Source organism: Pantherophis guttatus, chromosome 1 (assembly GCF_059756535.1).
Source record: "Pantherophis guttatus breed Tessera chromosome 1, ASM5975653v1, whole genome shotgun sequence".
Lineage (NCBI taxonomy): Eukaryota > Metazoa > Chordata > Lepidosauria > Squamata > Colubridae > Pantherophis > Pantherophis guttatus.
The window spans coordinates 76,211,796-76,230,247 of NC_142063.1; the positions used below are offsets into that span (position 1 = coordinate 76,211,796).

General features: G+C 35.9%; 1 protein-coding gene across 1 annotated transcript in view; it reads right to left on the bottom strand.

The window, feature by feature from the left end:
* Positions 1–18,452, bottom strand: part of CSTPP1 (centriolar satellite-associated tubulin polyglutamylase complex regulator 1) — a 178,592-nt gene that overhangs the window by 159,782 nt on the left and 358 nt on the right. The window lies entirely within an intron of this gene.

The following is an 18,452-nucleotide window of genomic DNA, read 5'->3' on the forward strand; positions in this document are numbered from 1 at the left end:
TCACTAGGCTAGACAAACCCAATTCCTGCAACCGTTCTGCATGTGCTTTAGCCTCCAGCCCCTTCATCAACTTTGCTGCTTTTCTTTGCACTCTTTCCAGAGTCTCTACATCTTTTTTATAATATAGTGACCAAAACTGGATGCAGTATTCTAAGTGTAGTCTTACTAAGGTTTTATAAAGTGATACTAATACTTCACATAACTTCTATCCCTCTATCTCTTTTAGGAATGATGAAAGTCTATTTTGAATTTTATGTTTCACTGATTTTCAGACAAATGCAAACAACTGTAAAACAGAGGATTTTTAATTCGCCCAAGACCAATAGCAATGCAAGGCTCTAAAATTGACTTTACTATATTTTACAATTAGGATCAAGATACTGGGACAAAGTAAAGTTAGAAGTGCCTCAAACTAGGCCTACAGTTTAGTAAAATAGATCGTCAGTTATAATGTTAATTTTAGTAGTTATATATTGTTCATAGCAGAAATAATAAATAAACTCAATGGTACCAGAATTGTTTTGCTTTTGAAAAAAAATCAAGTAAATAAAATATTCACATGAAAATGGAATTATACAGTATAGCAACTCAGCTAGAATTTAACAAATATTTAACTATCACTTGGAAGTTATTTTGACTTATCTCTGTTCATGTTAAACAAAATACACAGTTGTGATATAACATTCCCTCAACCAGTATTCTCACCCCATCTCAATATTTCATCCCAATATTTCTGATGGAAATATTGAAAGGTAAAAGGATTGTTGTATTGAGTAATATGTACACATCCTAAAATGTGTTTACTTTTTATATGCATAGAACTTAAAGTCATTGTGTAAGAATATGTTGTTTATTATGTGATGCAAATTAGTTAAAACAGGAAATCACACAGAATTCAAGTATAGTATAATGTAAGCTTTATAAAAGAAACCATGGGAAATAACCAGAGACTAGATATATAGAAATTTCTTTAGAAAAATCTAGTTTCCTGTCTTTGCATCAGATAGAAAAAAACCAAAAGCCAAACACTACATACAACATGTTGAAAAGCTGATCTAGACATAGAGTCATAGAGTTGTAAGGTGTCACATAGGCCTTTTTTATTTTCAGATCTTCTTTGAGTTTTCTGTAGGGTCACTCGACTACAGTTTTTCATTTCTTTTTCTCATAAGAGCAGTTCAAAACTGTGCTTTTAATATCTTAATCTTTAGGAACTTCCACCCCTTTTAAAATACAGCTACCCTACAGCTATTCTCTTCAACAATTTATTAACAGTAATCGTCTGCAGTATTATTGTTAAAAATTATCTTCTGTGTGGATTAGTTATTTGAAAATAAAACTAAAAAGATGATTTGTCACATTATCTTATTTTTCTTGGCATGTATTATATTCTATTCCATGTTATATTTTTTTATTGTCTTTGCAACTTAAATGATCTAAACACATTTGAAATTATGAACAAAATGAAGGATTTAAGAGACTCTAAAATAGCAGATAAGAAATCTTACCTAAAATAAGATTTCTATGTGGAGAAACCTCTTAATCATTAGAATCATTGAGCAAGGTAGAAGTAGCCCTTGGGTGTTACTGATTTCTTTCCAAGATTATAGGAGACAAACTTTTCAACATAATGTCAAGAATGCTGAAAAGCATTAAAAGGATAAGGAATACTTGTTAACCTTGATTTTGGAATCACTGCCTAAAGCTCCACTGGAGTCTTTTCAACACATTTCAAATGAGAAAGGTTCTTCTTTTGTTATTTCCTGATTAAACTAATTCATGTCTGATTTTTTTTTCTTACAATAGGATAATTGGGAATCAAACTTGGAACCTGAAGGACTCTAATGAATAGGCATCATTTAGCCTCAGGAATTAATGAACTTAGACGCAAGTTAATTCTGAGCACACTCAGGAATAGCTTAACCTTGTAGCTATCTCACAAAATAGAACATACTTGCCACTGATTTTTTTAAAAAAATAAACATAGTAAAAACAAATAATATTCTTGTCCTCCAGACCAACTCATCGAACCATCTACTTTTCTGAGCCTATGTAATTCATGCAGAATTGTATTTTCAGAACAATTCTGAGGCGACTGCTGATTGCATTAGCCTCGAGGGAGGTCACAGAGGAGCAATGCTGAGTTCAAAGCAGTGACAAAGTAAAACTGATTTTTTTTTTTTTTTTTTTTGGAGGAAAGGCTAAAAGAAAGTCTTTGGAGAATTCCTGTTCAAATTATCTCTCCAGTTAGGAAAAGGAAACATCTTTAAAAGTACTTAAGTACCAAGTGAGTGACCCTTCACTGTTGGAAGGTTGCCTCACTAATGATGCAGAGAAGAAAAACAGCCATTTCTGGCAGACTTGTTCCATGCCAGACAAAAAAAGTTCAAAATGCCTGCTCAAAATAAATATAGCTTAGAAACCTGGCAGAAGAAGGCAATCTGACAGCCAAGACTTAGCTCATCCTGGGGGGCAACCCAGGAAGAAGCGTACGTCTTATCCCCCATTTCAGTCTGCAGAATAGCCTTGTAATTGCTTCTAATCCAGATGTGTGGGTATGGAATGTTTCCTTTCTAGGATGCAAACAAGAAACAGCATGAATGTGAGAGCTGCTGCATCCTCTTGGCCTGTATTCCTGAGGGACAAATTTTCAAACAGAAGCACGGTTTTCAAAATGCTACATGTGGGGAGTAAAAAAAAAAAAGAAGAATTATGTCCTCAGTTGTGCTGAGTTGCTGTGATAGTGTCAAAAGAAAACACCAAATAAAAATAAAGGCAGGGGAAATAGGAACGTTTGGAGAAGCAATAGAATGAATTGTGTGTGGAGAAAGGCTGCAAAAATTTTTGCTCACGCTAATAATAGATCAATGTACTACCATTTTAAAATTTCACTGTCACCCTTTTTTGTTGATAAAAAAAATATCCAAATCGTTACCACCACTCTGTCCTCCCATGAATAATGTAAAAATAAATAGTTTTACCCCTCCTGATTTTCTAAATAGATTAAAGAGCAGTTGGGGGTACCTTCAAAAAAAGTTTATAGCATCATCTGGACAACCCCCCCCCTACACAATTTGGACCATTATCTGAAAGTAGGAAAAACAAGCTGAGGAACTGAGGCGAAAAATACAGAATGAAAATGAGTTTCCAAGGAGAAAAAAGAAACGAAGTCAAGAAGGTTAGGACTAAATTGAATTGAGTATTCCAGAAAGATTATATACAACTGTCAACATTCCCCCCCTTCGCTGATCAATCCTTTAGTTTGTATAATATTTGGATCTTATATTTCAATATACCGAGCACACAAATTGCATGTATTTATTTAAATGTACTTCACAGTTATTTAGGGATTTAATGATTTTTCTGAAACCTGGTGCTCACCAGTTTTGCCATATTACAGCTCTTCCCATTTCTGCAGTTAACAGAACTATGAAGCTTGGATAAACCGCATTAAGCTCACGAGCTCAATTGTTGTCACTAACATTGAATCATGTACATAAAATTAAGAAGAAAAAAGCTCCCCAAAACCTCATCCAAAAATTAAAATCTCACAGATACCCAAATATTAATCAAATTATTGTTAATTAATTATGAGACCTCAGTTTTGGAAAGTGAAATAAAGTATTCTAAAAATTCTATAATGTAACTTGAGATCATACTTATTGTTTGGTAGCTGACTAAATGCTCCTTACAAAATAAAGCAAAAATTATACAATCTCTTTTTTAAATTCAGATAATCTGCATATTTAAAAGTGCAGCATAAATTGTTCTAGAGATTTATCAACTATCGAAGTCTCTGACTTGATAATATGCTATTTTAGTCCCACACAATCTAATGTCCATTATAGTCTAATAAAAATACCCAACATGCTTTCTTTTTCTGTTTTGTTTTATCTTCTTTTCCCTCAAAATTATTTATTATTTATTTATTTATTTTATTTTATTTCTATACCGCCCTTCTCCCGAAGGACTCAGGGCGGTGTACAGCCTGATTAAAAGCACAAAGACAGACAAAATTTAAAAATAATTAAAATTATTAAATAATTGGCTCAATTCTAAAACCCCCAAATTTAAAATCCCATATTTAAAACCAAGTAAAATCTTGGTTTTTAAAATCTAAAATTAACTAAGATGTTTGACCCAGAAACTACAGTTTGAAAAGCTGAAGCATGGTAAAGGGCTCCCCAAATTTGGCTTATTGCAATTATTAAATTTCTTATAGTTCGCAGCTGTTTTGCATCACCCCTTCTTTCTCCTCTTTTGGTTCATCTGATAAACTTTACCTTAAACATATCAAAGAAGTAGCCATGCTTGAACTAACTCCCTAATGTGATTAACGTAAGGAATTTCCTAAAGAACAAAATTCTTGAGCCACTTAAAAATGAACCAATTAATTATGGCATCTACTTTAATGAACTCAAGTCCACCTCAAGAGCATAAAATATTATCCTGAGAATATTACTTTGTACAACTGATGAAGTGTACTCTGGTCTGTACAGCTTATTTCACAACTAGTTGGTTAGTTCTTAAATTATGATAAGATACATTTATTTTGCCTCGATACAAATGTCAATTTGTTTTGAAATGATTAGTAGAAAGTATTCAGAGAAGTTTAATACTGAAATCGCTATTATAAATCTCCACTTGATGATATTCACCATGTGTTCCCTAAAGATTCCAGTATTTTAAAGCTCTCCACAGATAGGAAATAACTTTTGGTGCCTGGCAACATTAGTAGCACTTGAATTCAAGATCAAATTGGCTAAACTCAAGATAAATACTGAGTTAAAATAGCCAATATGGATTCTGTAAAATGAGATCATGTTAAACAAATATCCTAAACTAGAAAAACTTCCATTAACATAGCACTGGAGTCATTTTGAATGATACCTTCTCAAAAGTTCTTGAAAAATTATGCTGCCATGGCATAAACAAGAAATTATTTTTACTAAGCGGGAGATGGTTAAACAAGATGTCGAAATATAAACAGTCATTTTTATAATGGAAAGAGGTGAAAAGTAATGTGACCTAAAGAATCTGCTCTCCGCAGTATATTTAATGATCTGGAAACCAGTCAACAAAAGGCACTTTCACACCACCATCATTTCCATTCCCCAACTTCTCAACCTTTTCATTTCCATTGACCTCAAAAAGCCGAGGGGGAATACGCAGAAACTTCATTCAGTCAACCACCTCTGAACTACCCACTGATCCCGAAAGAGCCAAATTTCTCTCAGATCATTCCACAGAAAAATAAATGTATAGTAATTCTTCCCCTGTTATGCTCTTAATTTATACTATGTGCATCTGTTTAGTCATAATAAAGAAACATATCTGAGTGGTTGCTTGTATATGGAATTGCACAGCCACCAAACCATCTTCCTCTTCAATCACCTCTAGAACATGCAAATGAAGCAACATCAGGCAATAGTATCTATGCTGCATTTTCAGATAACCTGGATACAACTGCGGAAAAAATGACTTACTCTAAAACAGACAAATCATGGGAATATAAAGATCCAGAATTGTTTTCTGAACTGCTGCTATAAACATGTGGAGGGAAAAAGTAGTATACCAGCTTCTAGAAAAATAAAAACTGAAGTGTGTTTTCCCATGATGCATAATTAATTAATAGAAGTCAGTGGGCACATCATACATATGTATGCAAACACACTGTACATACATATTCATGATACTATTCTTTCGGGGCAAACAATGTCATATAAAGGGCAGTAAAGTATTACTTAAACAATAATTCTGATTTTTCACCTGACTATACACTTCTCACTTCTGTGTAATGAAGTCTGTTCTTAGACACAGCCATTTTCACTTTCGAAAATCATCCATTCCTGCAGCTAGTAGTATAGCTAGAATGTAAGTAGGCTAGATTCCATACCAGTAAATACAAATAGTGTATTTAAAGTAGATTAAAGATAGACCTGAGATTTGAAGAAAATGGAGATAGAGGAAAGGTAAATGTAATGAATCCTGGAAGTTTTAACTCTGCAGAAATACTGGCATACAAATACAAGTGGAATAAAATAGGATACAATACAAAGAAGCAGCTCAGATCAACTTATACATTAAATCAAAGGGATTCTAATTGTACCTAGCTTCACATTTCCTTACATAAATGAGCTTCTTTTTCCTACTTATCAGGAGCAACATAGAGCCCATCTCCTCTTGGAATAAAGGTCTAAAAGCAGAATCAAAAGAGACTTTCCTGGTCCTCTTTTAAACCTATTGAGAAGGAAAATTTCCTGCTCCTGATCAGTTCTTCAAAGTTTGATTTTTCTGGGATCTGGTGGCCTCTATCTCTAGACTGACAGACAGGCTCAAATTTTCCCCTAACTCATTTGGGTCTGAGATTTTTGGGAATGGGGTTTCTTCCCCTACCGTACAATCTATCACTATTATTCCAGTACATACCGTATATTAATCTTCTTTCAAGCATTTCCTCATTAAGTTTCATCACCAATCATTCCATCACTTTTATTTTTAGTTTCATACGTTCTGATAAATACTTCTTGTGTAGTCCTTTTCACTCATTTCCAAAACATGTTTTTATTTCTCTCAAAACTGCTCTGCATTTTCTTTCCCCTTTAAAATGTTAATCTTACTACATTCTTTCCATCTCTCTCTCTCTCATATAATTTTCTCATTCTCATTTTCTGAAGCAATCTGTCAGCTCTTTGTGATTGGACAGGTCAAGAAACAGAACCTACAGAGATTCCAGATTTGCTACTTAATTTTTAAAGGGTATAGTAATAGTAATAGAATAGAAGGTATAGTAATATACTTCTACTTACTTGGGTGGGAAATTACTATACCTTCAACTAAGGGTTAAAGTATATTAAGGTATTTTCCATACAGGATTCATTCTTTAGCATACTGCAGTTATTTTACTTTAATTTTTAAAATTTATTTTCTTCCATGTCCACTTTTTCCAAGATCCATCCAAACCTGCCAAAATCCTTTGTCTCATATTTAGAAACTCTCATAAGCTTTGTATCCTTTATTGATTATTTCTATTTATTTATTTATATGCTGCCTTTATTACTTTTACAAATAACTGAGGCAGTGAACATATCCAATACACCTTTCTCCTTCTGTTTTCCTCACAATAACAACTCTGTGTAGTGGGTTGAGCTGAAAGCGAGTGACTAAAGTCACCCAGCTGGCTTTCATAGCTACGGCAGAACTATAATTCCCAGTCTCCTGGTTTTTAGCCTGGTACCTTAACCATTAGACCAAACTGGCTCTATTTCAGGCTTTCATTACAATCAATCATATTAATCGTGCTTTTATATTTATATTCCTTCCTTTACCACCTGACTTATAGCTGAACCATTCCAATAGCTCTCACAAAATAATTATCTTTTTTATTCATTTTTGACCACTGAATGATCTAATCACTTTTTTCTGAATGTTCTCTCTTGTTCTCACCCATCTTATTCTTACTGTTGCTTAACAGAATAACTTTGCCCCCAAATAATATTCATTTAGAATTTTGCAGTTTTTCACCAAACTCAGCCTGTATCAAATCTAGGATAGATCAATTAAACTCCAATTTTTTTGACATAGAATTTGGCCCATTGTTTCATAAATAAATTTTTAATCTTTATATAGAAGTGAAACCCATGTATTTTAGTAAAATCAGAGCAATAGTAGGAAGAACATCAATCACAATTCCAGATAATTGTGTTACACAGCCCTTATTCTAAGATCATTTGTTGTGCATTCTTTTTATTCTTTGAACAAACCAGATCCAGAATACCAATATCTGTTCTTATAGAAAAGATGAAACCAGTCTCAATGTTGCTTGCAAATGATAATCTTTCCCCTTAATGCAGCTTTATTAACTGTCATAGATGAAGAAAAACTTTGCATATAAATGTATTTTCAATATTGGGAATATCCTTGTGGAAGCAATGTGTAACTTGGGTATCTTTCTCAGGACGGGCACTTGTAGAAATCTCAAATTCCTCAAAATAATGTAACACTGAAACTCTACCATCTCCTCCTCAGCTTTGTCAGTTTCCATGACAAACAATGCAGAAAAAGCTCTGAAATTTGATTCAAGGGTCTTAAAAGGTTTCAAAGATTTGGGTTTAACGTTACTTGAGGAATCCAATTACCTGTTTCACCCACAAAGGAAACTTAGTTTTCAATGATTTAACACGGTTCTATTATCACCTGTTTTCTACCCTGAAGTTTCAAGTTCAGTGCATTCAGATGATCAATTACATCTGTTACACAAGCAAAACTGAGGATAAAAGTAGAATCCCTTCTCTAATGACAAAGTACTTCGAGATTGTGCTCACCTATCTAACTTTTTTGCCATATAAGAGTTTAACATAGTTGCTTAAAAAGAGGTGAACTGCCTGTGATACATTCCTTATGCACATATAATTCTTTAGTGCCTTTATATTGCAGGGCAAAAACAAATAAAAGGAGAAGTAGGAGGTATTCAGAAAATAGCATGGTACAGTAAGATGCTTGTAGGGCAACATCCTACACAGGCTACTATTCCCTCTCCAGCCCTTCCCAGACACCAAGAGGCTAGCATAGAGGTGGAGTGGTTTTGGGGGAGGGAGGGAGGCAGCAAAGGCAGGGAGGAAGGCAAAATCTTTTGTATACTTGTTTTTACCCACCCAGCTTGCAGCTTGTGGAGAAGTAATATGGATTTCGAGATGCAAAGGTCACAAGGCTGTGAAATTGGGTTTGGACTAAAGGTCTTTCTCTGGTTCAAGTTCAGTTAATGCCCTGATTCAAGGCCCCTCAGGTCACTTGGGCACAGTCATGTGTGCCTGCCAATTCTCCTTATGCAACTTTGTGTCTCTGACCTGCTGCTGCATCCCTCCCCTTCCCCTTCTTTTACTCGGCTACCTGAATCCTCTAGGGTGACTCTGAACCTTTGTCACAGCATGGTAGCTTCAAAAGGAACAGAGCATGAAAATGGCCACCAGGCATTGCAAGATGATGTTTGCTGCTAAGCAGGCAGCAGTGCATAGAGAAAAGGTCCCACTATAATCCTCAATCATCAATGAGTACTTTGGGGCTTGGGAGTAATTTGGAAGGGACTTTGCTTGAGTCCCTTCTTCCAAGTATGGAAAAGCAGAAGAAATATCCTGCATAAAGATTCATCTACCTGATCTTTATTGAGTCCTTGTAAACCACAGATTAAGCACGAGGCAACAGTATGCTGCAGCTACCAAAAGAACAGAAGCTGACAGCTGAAATAGCCTGACCTTTTATTAATTTGTTCACCTGCATTTAAAACTATAAAATAAATTGCTCCATGCTAAGCACATTTTCATACCCCTTCATTGGCTCCACTTGCTGAAATTCACTCCACGTTAAACCAATTCTGATGTTGTAGGCCAGGAGTGTCCAACCGTGTCAACTTTAAGACTTGTGGACTTCAACTCCCAGAATTCCCCAACCACCCATGCCTTATGCTAGCTGGGGAATTCTTCTTGTTGAAGTTCACAAGTCTTAAAGTTGAACACTCCTGCTGTAGGCTTTCCTTACAGGGAGTCTGATCCAAACCTTTTTATTATTTCACATTTCATTGATTTATTTCCTTTTGCAACCATGGTCATGCTGCTTTCTTATTTGCATGTTCCTTATCATATAAGGACATGACTACAATAGTTACTTTATTTTACAACCCACTAATGCAGATGCCTTCCTATTTTCAAAGAACATGCCCTCTTGGTATCGCTTTTAATTCAGTCCCAGCTCATAGAGACAAAATTACAAAGCTGTTCCAGTTTTAATGTTTTTCCTTCTCCCTCCAACGTGACCTTTGCTATGGACCAAAAATCCAGGACACCTTATTTATAATTTCCTATAGTAAGGGGATGGGATCTGCCCAGATCCTATAAACTGACTTAGTTTGTTATCGGAACTCTCTCTCCTTTCCAGTTGCTACTGTCATTTTGGCTTGGGATGCCAGAGAGATTGGATACTTAGCTTCTACAGATGCATCTTTCCACAGAGTGCCTAACTGGCACTATGTAAGCTGCTGGCTTCTTAGCCATGTTTTGGAAGAATACTTGCCTTGTTTTAAAATACAAAAAAGCAACCTTTTGAAGGAATATCAGACCCGCCTTGGAGGAAGATGATCAGGAGGAGGCCCTACTGTTGATTTAAACTAGGAAAAACAGCTAGAGGGCTATTTATTGCCCGTTCTGTCACAAATTAATATACTCTGTATTTTTTTTTTTGCAACTTCTGATTATGTGGTTTCACACAGCTGCTTTCTAAAATTAAAGATAAAGGTTTTCCCCTGCCAATTGTATCTGACTGTAGGGAGTGGTGCTCATTTCCATTTCTTAGCCAAGGGAACCAGTGTTGTCCAAGGAGACTTCTGTGGTCATGTGGCCGGCATGACTATACGCTGAAGTGCACAGAACACTGTTACCTTCCCACCGAAGTGGTACCTATTTATCTACTCACATTTGCATACTTTTGAACTGCTAGGTTGGCAGGAGCTGGGACAAGTAACAGAAGCTCAACCTACTTGACGAGGGACATATGCAATAATAGTCTGCATCTTTAGTGGCTGACCTCTGGGTGCTGTCATTGCATGACTAGCTGCCAGCACTGATATTCTGCTACAGCAGGGCTGCCAAACACCTGGCCTGCAGGCCAGATGCGTCACATGCTGGCCACGCCCACTCCCAGTTTAGCAAAGGAGGAAAAGTCCCGATACGTCATGTGACGCCGCCCTGATGACATACGCTTGACATTCCTGTCCTACAGCATTCATCTGTGTTGGGGTGTTGGGGTGAAATTGACAAAAAAAAATCCCCTTTTAGCTGGAGTGACAAGGCACAGGCTCAGCTAATTGGTATAGGCTGAATTGAGTGTTGCCAGCCACGGCCATTTACCACCAAAACAATGTTTTCCTGCAGCCAGTATTGATTGGTCCCTCCCCTTTATCCAGCTTCTGATTACCAGATCACATGTAGAGCAGAGGGGTATATGAAACATCTCAGCCAGATGCAGATTTAGTGTTCTTCCATAAGAGTACCGGATACAAATTTCAACAAATCACTCTAGTAGTCGCCTTGAAAAATGCAAGATTATCAGAAATAGTGATAGATCACCAGCTTGCCGTGCCAACAACCTGTCACTCAGGAAAAGCCTCTATCCCAGCTAATTGCCTACATTTATCCAAACCTGTCCCAGCCCACGTTAAGGACAATTGGTTTCTTCTCTCCATCAGCAGATGATCTTGGGGAAGGGGAGGGGGGGAAGTGCAGGGAATCCATAAATCACTCTAATTATCTCGATTACTTCAAAATTGTAAGGACAACACCAGTCACCAGCTGGCTCAAGGAAACAGAATACAGGCCGATTTGACACCAGGATATTTTTCTGCAAGCTCAAGGATGGGAGGAATACATGTTAACAGAGCTGTGCGTAACTGCCCTAAGAATGGAACTGGCCTTTTGTACAGTTTTGAACTTTTGTACATGGTGGGTGAATATTTTAATTGAGCCTGCAGACTGTGAATCCAAGATCCCTTTCCATCTATTATTGCCATCTCTAATTCATTAGTGCAGATGTAACATATAATTTCTTTTCTGCCAATGTGCTTAATTCTGCACCTGCTCGTTTTGAATGGCATTTACCATTTTGAAGGCCTTTTACCAAGTATGGAGAAGAGCCTTTCAGAGCTCTTTGCCATCTCTTTTTGATTTCGCCAAAAATGGGATGGTTGGTATGATCAGCAAAATTGGCCATCTCAACCGCTCACCCAGACTCCGGATTAATTTATAAACAAATTAACTGGTTGTTCTACACAAGACTCTAAACCAAAAGCAAACAAATCACATTCTGAATTAGCACAGGGTGTGAAAATCAGCCAGGGTTTACTTCTGGCTAAATTAATCATTACATCACTATTTTAAAAAGTCATGCTTGGCTTGTATGTCAAAAGCCTTTTGGAGAGCAGAAGGAGTTCTTAATGTTGTTTTCCCAAAGTTTTATGGAGCTGTAGATAAGAAGCAATCAACTTTGCAAAACAAACCAGGAGCTAATGTTGAGGAATGTGAGAGGTGTGAAGTGATTCAGTTAGCTGATAGGGAAAAGCAGACGCCTGGCATACTGTCTTTTTAGCATGCTGACACGGCTGGTTTCCTCCAAAGTACTAAAGGCTGTATTCCTTCTGAATCATCAACACAACATATCCATTTGCCCAGTTTCATGTGGTGGCAGTAAGAAGAAGAAACTGCTGATAGCAATCTACTGTTTCCTATTGTACAAATGTGAAGGATGAACACCAGTTCTCCTTCTTTTTAACAAGAGGAGTCATACATCTTTAGACACTTTCCTCTTGCAAGGGAGGATATTCAAGGGCAGCATTTTAAACATTGGATGATGGTAGCATATAAAATACCGAATAGAAATGGTCCCACTGATTTCAAAATAACTTTTACAATGTAGTCCAGGCATGCTTATTCAGAAATAAACTCAGTGAGATTTATTCTCAGGTGAGCTTATTATATGGCCCATTATTTTGCGGTAGTATTAAAACAGGTTATATAACTGGAAATACTGTTCTTTATACCCACACACTGCAAAACTTGCTTTTTGGGTTTCTGAACACATTTGCAAATGGCTTAAAGAAGCAGTTGGAATTTCCAAGAAGAGTGAAGTAGTAGAGAGTTTGTGTATCATCATAACCATTACTGTTACCGTACTAAGAGGTGTTACAGGGAGGAACCTCTGCGCCAAAGGATAAAGTAAGATGAAGATGATAAACTATGCCAAAAAAATGTTAGAGAACATTTAAATCTCTCTGCAGATTCTGCTGCTGACCTTCAAATCCCTGTATTTCACAAAAGCAAAGTGAACTCCTTAATTAAAGCAACTGAAACTTGGATGGCATTATAAAAAGGTATCAACACAGAGTTGACTGCATGTTTTTTTATCTTCCATTGAACATAGAATAATAAGGTTGGAAGAGACCTCCTGCCCTGACAGAAGTTCCTATAGCATTCCAGATATATTTATCTAGATAAATTTGACAATTGAGAGTATTTGATTATTTTAGACCTACTCCATAACTGGGATAAAACTGGAAATCTTTAAGGTGGAGTAACATTCATAACATAAGGAGGAGGAGGAGGAGAAGGAGGAGGAAGAAGAGAGAGAGAGAGAGAGAGAGAGAGAGAAAGAGATTTGATTATTGGTAGAACAAATTGAATTAGATACCTGAAAAAAGAGAAAACTCCTATTCTAGATGACTTTCTCACAGAAAGACATATAGTATGACATTATACAGGTTTTTTGACTCTTTATTGCTAGGGATGTATAATATGCTTTTGCTCATGGCATCTCTCCATCTTTATTTTATGAGGCTTATATTACAGCAAGATTGAACCAGTTAAGAGGCATGTACAAGCTATTGCCCATCTGATTTCCTAAATATAATTTCTAACTTTTTGATAGCAGGGTTATAAATCAGTCTGTACAATCTGGAGTTATAAAAAGGAACAAGCTTCAGATATATTACATTGTTAATATGGTGTTTCACTGAAAATAAGACCCTGTCTTATATTTTTTTGAACCCTGAAATAAGCACTTGGCCTTATTGCCATGCACTCCAAAGCCTGATTGGGCTTATTATCAGGGGATGTCTTATTTTGGGGGAAACAGGGTAGATATTTGTGAACTAAAATCAGAGTTGAATTGCTGAGGTGACTTTGTTTATGCTGAGTCAGTGCATGTTAAATTTTTGGAACATGTTTTTTTTAAAAATGGATTCCTTTCCCCTTTGTTAATTCAATGACAATGTGGAACCTTAATCCCTCAGCTACAGAGATTCTTCACCGATGAAGGTATCATGGAACTTATCAAGAATATCCTTTATCTCCTGCTGTATTTAACTTGGCTTTGGAACCACTGACTGTTTTGTTAGGTAGTCAAATAACATTTGGGATTTAAAGGCTGCTGGACCATAAATTTTTATTACATGCAGATGATACTTTGGATCTAATTGATAATAATTAGGAATCTTTGCCTATATTTGTGAATTGCAACTGGTTAAGGATCAAGCTACTCATTTACCTGGAATAAGTTCAATACACATTTAATTCAGTCTAAAGTTTCTGGGGAAATTTGTAAAAGAAAAAAAGAGAGAGTATTGTTTATTATATGAGTTTCTATCAATATCTTGGAACAATTATTTGTAAAAAAAATACCTTCATCTGTTTACTTCAATATTTCAAATTTTATAATTCAGATCAACATTCTTATAAATTAAGATTCCCATGAGTTTATAAATAAAAATGCTGTTAACTTTATTTTATCCAGCTATTTTATCCTTCAAGAGGGACCTGTGTTAATTCCTATTAAGTATTTTCAATAGATTAATAATTTATTGATTTTTGAGCTTGTATGAAATAAAGAAATATAGAGGAGGAGCCTGATGTAGCAAATAATAATTCAAAAATTATGCGTCAAAAAAGAAACTTGGTATTCTCAATGCGGAATTTATCCACTCTTTCACCAATGTACTCACAGCAGATCAGTCTCTCTTCCCATTATACATAGCAATTTTAAAGAAGGTCACACTGACTGGCCCACAGTCATCCATTAACTTTTACGATGAAGACAATCCACTAAACAACAGGGAGCTAATATGTGTCTGCTGGATTTCTTACAGACTACAGAATGAGACAGAACTAAGTTCTGCTGTTTGGATGATTTATAAGAAAATCTCAAGCTCCTGGGATATTCTTTGCATGCTGACTTGTAGTGAACTTCTTTTTTCCCCTACAATTTTCCTGCAAGTGCAGTCTGCGTTTTTGTGTTTGCAACAGGCATTGACTGATCAACTTGTTGCCCAAGCCTGATATCATGGCCTGAGAGAAAGAGCTGCCCAAAGTCACCCAGGTGGCTTTCATGTTGCCTAAATACACCATCTCCTGGTTTCTAGCCTGGTGCATTGACCACAACACCAAACTGGCTCTCTTAGTGAACTTCTGCAGTGGACAATATCTTTACATTTTCAAATATCTCTATCTACCTGCTTTCTCCTGCAATAGGGGCAAAGGTTATAGCAATAACATTGCAATTATTGAACACAGTAATAATGGTGAATGAAACATTTAAAGAAAATTATTAAAATGCTTCATGATTCCAATAAGGTACATAGGTGGGAGTTTTCTTGAATATATAAATGATGTAATAAATAAACAGGTATGATATCTAGGTATCTAGATATTTAGATATCTAGATAGATAGATATCTAGACCGACAGACAGATAGACAGACAGACGGATGGATGACAGGCAGGCAGGCAAGCAGAGCAAGCAATAAGAAGCAGCAGAAACGGATGAATTGGAATTGAAAATGAAATACTAAGAAACTATTTTCTGTTATAACAACTAGACAGTTTGGATTTTGAAAATTTCATGCTTGAATAAGCACCTCAAATCCATCTTGTCTAAATCAGACATTTTGCAAGTTGGGCAAATTATTCATCTTAGCCAACTTCAACCCTCAATAACATGGTAATTCATAATTTAAGACCTCACAGCCTTCAGACACTCTTTTCTAAAAATCTGTGGATCAGATAGCATTTAATATCCAAGTAAACGTATCTTTTTAACTCTTTTAATCTCATTTGTTTAGTTCTGGTATATTTTGTTTAGTAAAATCTCCTGGACTGGATGAATTTGGTGTAGAATTTCATAAACAGATGGTGCCTTGCCTATAATGTTCATATATTGTAATAAAAGCTAGTGTCAATACTAAAAACAAAGAAAAATTGTTATAAAACCACATTAAAATCCACTCTCAGTGGATTCTTTTGGATTCATCATTCTCATTAGCCAGGATTAAAAAATAATTGCCACACCTCCAAACCATCAGACTGGGTGATTTTATTGCTAAATAAACTATAACTAATGTGCCTTTACACACAACAAAAATATTCTGGGAGAAAAGCCATAATTCATATGTTCCATGCTAAGCTTTCCAAAAACCACACAAATGCCTGCAAGTGCATGAAATCTTAAGTAAAAGCTAAACTACCGGTAACTGAATTCTGTGATCTCTGCCATACTGAATGCATTGGGAAGTTTCCATATATCATGTTTTGCAAATGATGTTGGTTGGTTTATGGACTTTTCTTTATATTCATTAAATTACATGGCATTATATATGGCATTCCTCTGGCAATCAATTCCTCTAACTGGTTTGTAAATAATTCAGTTTTTTGAACTGTATTTTACACTGTTTATTCTAACATTTACTGTAAAATATAGCTGGCAGATTTAAAAAGTAAATCATTAAGTTTTAAAGATCATCTTTAGATTCAGAACTACAGTATGTCTAAAATAGAAAAAAAATTCTGTTCTTTTGGATTGTTGGAATCTATAATGTATGTTGCAGATTCATTATATACAAAGATAGTTTGTATATGACGGACTGTCTAGTCACTCTGCTATTTTGGCATTTATATATCTTAGCTAAATGTAATGTCTGGGGACTTTTTGGGGAAAAGCATTTTTGGATTTATAATTTTAAGCTAAGGAACCTATATTATTCCTTTTCATCCTTAGCATTACAAATAAGAATGCAGTGTACATAATATTTAAAGTCAGCATATCCTTATGGCAAAAATTAGAAATTGCAAAGGAGCTGCACCTCATAAAAGCTTATGTCTTTAAACAAAATGTATTAGACAAAAAAAATGGTGCCAGACTCTATTATGTCGCCAACATGGAGTAACCCAGCTCTCCTTCTAACAATCCTTATGAGTGGATAGTAATTGAAGTAGCATTGTCTGTATATGTGTATTAAACACTCAGATAAATGTATATAGAGATGCAGAATAATAAGCATTTGTTATCTTTCACTCTTCCCTTTTAACTATATGTTTCTAGATGCTCTTGACAGATTTTCCTGCATTTGGTATCTCTTACTATATAGGCAGCTCCAATTATGCAGCTGCAGTTGCGCTTCTAATGCAAGTTAGCCCTGTTACTCCACCAAGGCTGATCTCTATCGTACAAATCCAGCTGTTTCTTTATTTAAGTGTCAAATCATTAATGGCTATTTTAAGGTGAAATAACTCAGCAAAAGACATAGGCAATCGAAGAGAGTCCCTGGTTTGTTGAAAAGGTTCCCAAGAATTAGCTGGCATAGAAAATGACAGAGAGAAAGAGCCGTTTATAAACATCTACCCTTCACGTACTCCTTTCGTTTTTCTCCTGATATCATAGCTCTTCTTTGTTAGTTTGAACTGTGTCACATGTGTTCCATTACTCTGAGAATACTGCTTTGATGTCTGACTTTGACACATGGTCTATTAAGGGCAGGGAGATACAGCATTATTTACTATCCCTTTTTCCTTCTCCCCTTCGAGAAAAAGAAAATAATTGGGCTGCTGAATTACATGCAGTAATGTTTCAGGCTTTAAAAACAGTTCTTGCTTGCACACAATGAAAAAGAAGCCAATGCAATGATGTGGCTGCTAAAAACAGCCCAAGTAGTCTTCGTGTGCTTTAAATAGAAGCATTGCATCCACATTGTGAAAAGCAGCCATTCTGCCACATTATTGACCTGAATCTAAAATAAGGCACTAGGTTCTTTAAAAAGAATGTTGACAGGCAGGTATATATCCTGAACCTGATAACCAGGAGGATGACTGGACCGCAGAAACAATATCGTATGGGGAAGAGATGAAAAATATCAGTATATAGGAGAATAGGATGTCTAAATATCTGAATGGCTGTCAGATGGAAGAGGGGTGGGATTATTCTGTTGTGGCTCCAGTGAGCAGTATTAGAACCAGATTGGTGAAAATTGCGGGAAAGCAGATTTCAACTAAATATTCAAGAAACATCTTAATACAAGAACGGTGATGGCTGTTTCATCACTTAAAAGAGATACCCAAGGAGTCCCTGTAAGGAAAGTTGTAGATGTACAGGTAATCCTCAATTTACAACAGTTCATTTAGTGACCGTTTGAAGTTATAACGGCACTGAAAAAAGTGATTTATGACTGTTTTTCACACTTACGACCATTGCAGTATCCCCACGGTCACATGATCAAAATTCAGATGCTTGGCAATTGATTCATATTTATGATGGTTGCAGTGCCCCTGGGTCATGTGATCACATTTTTGTGATCTTCTTACAAGCAAAGTCAATGGGGAAGCCAGATTCACTTAACAACCATGTTACTAATTTAATTTCAGTAATTCACTTAACAACTGTGGCAAGTAAAGTTGTAAAATGGCTCAATTGTGGTTGTAAGTTGAGGACTACCTGTATTCTAGTTTTGCAGCTCCTAGATAGAATAGGTCAATAGATCAGACAAGGAAGAATGCCCTACAAACTCTTAATGTAGCTCTGTATGTAAAATGGAGCTTCTCTGTGTTGTTCACTCCTCCTCTCTCTTGCAATTGGCCGTTCTTCCCAAGC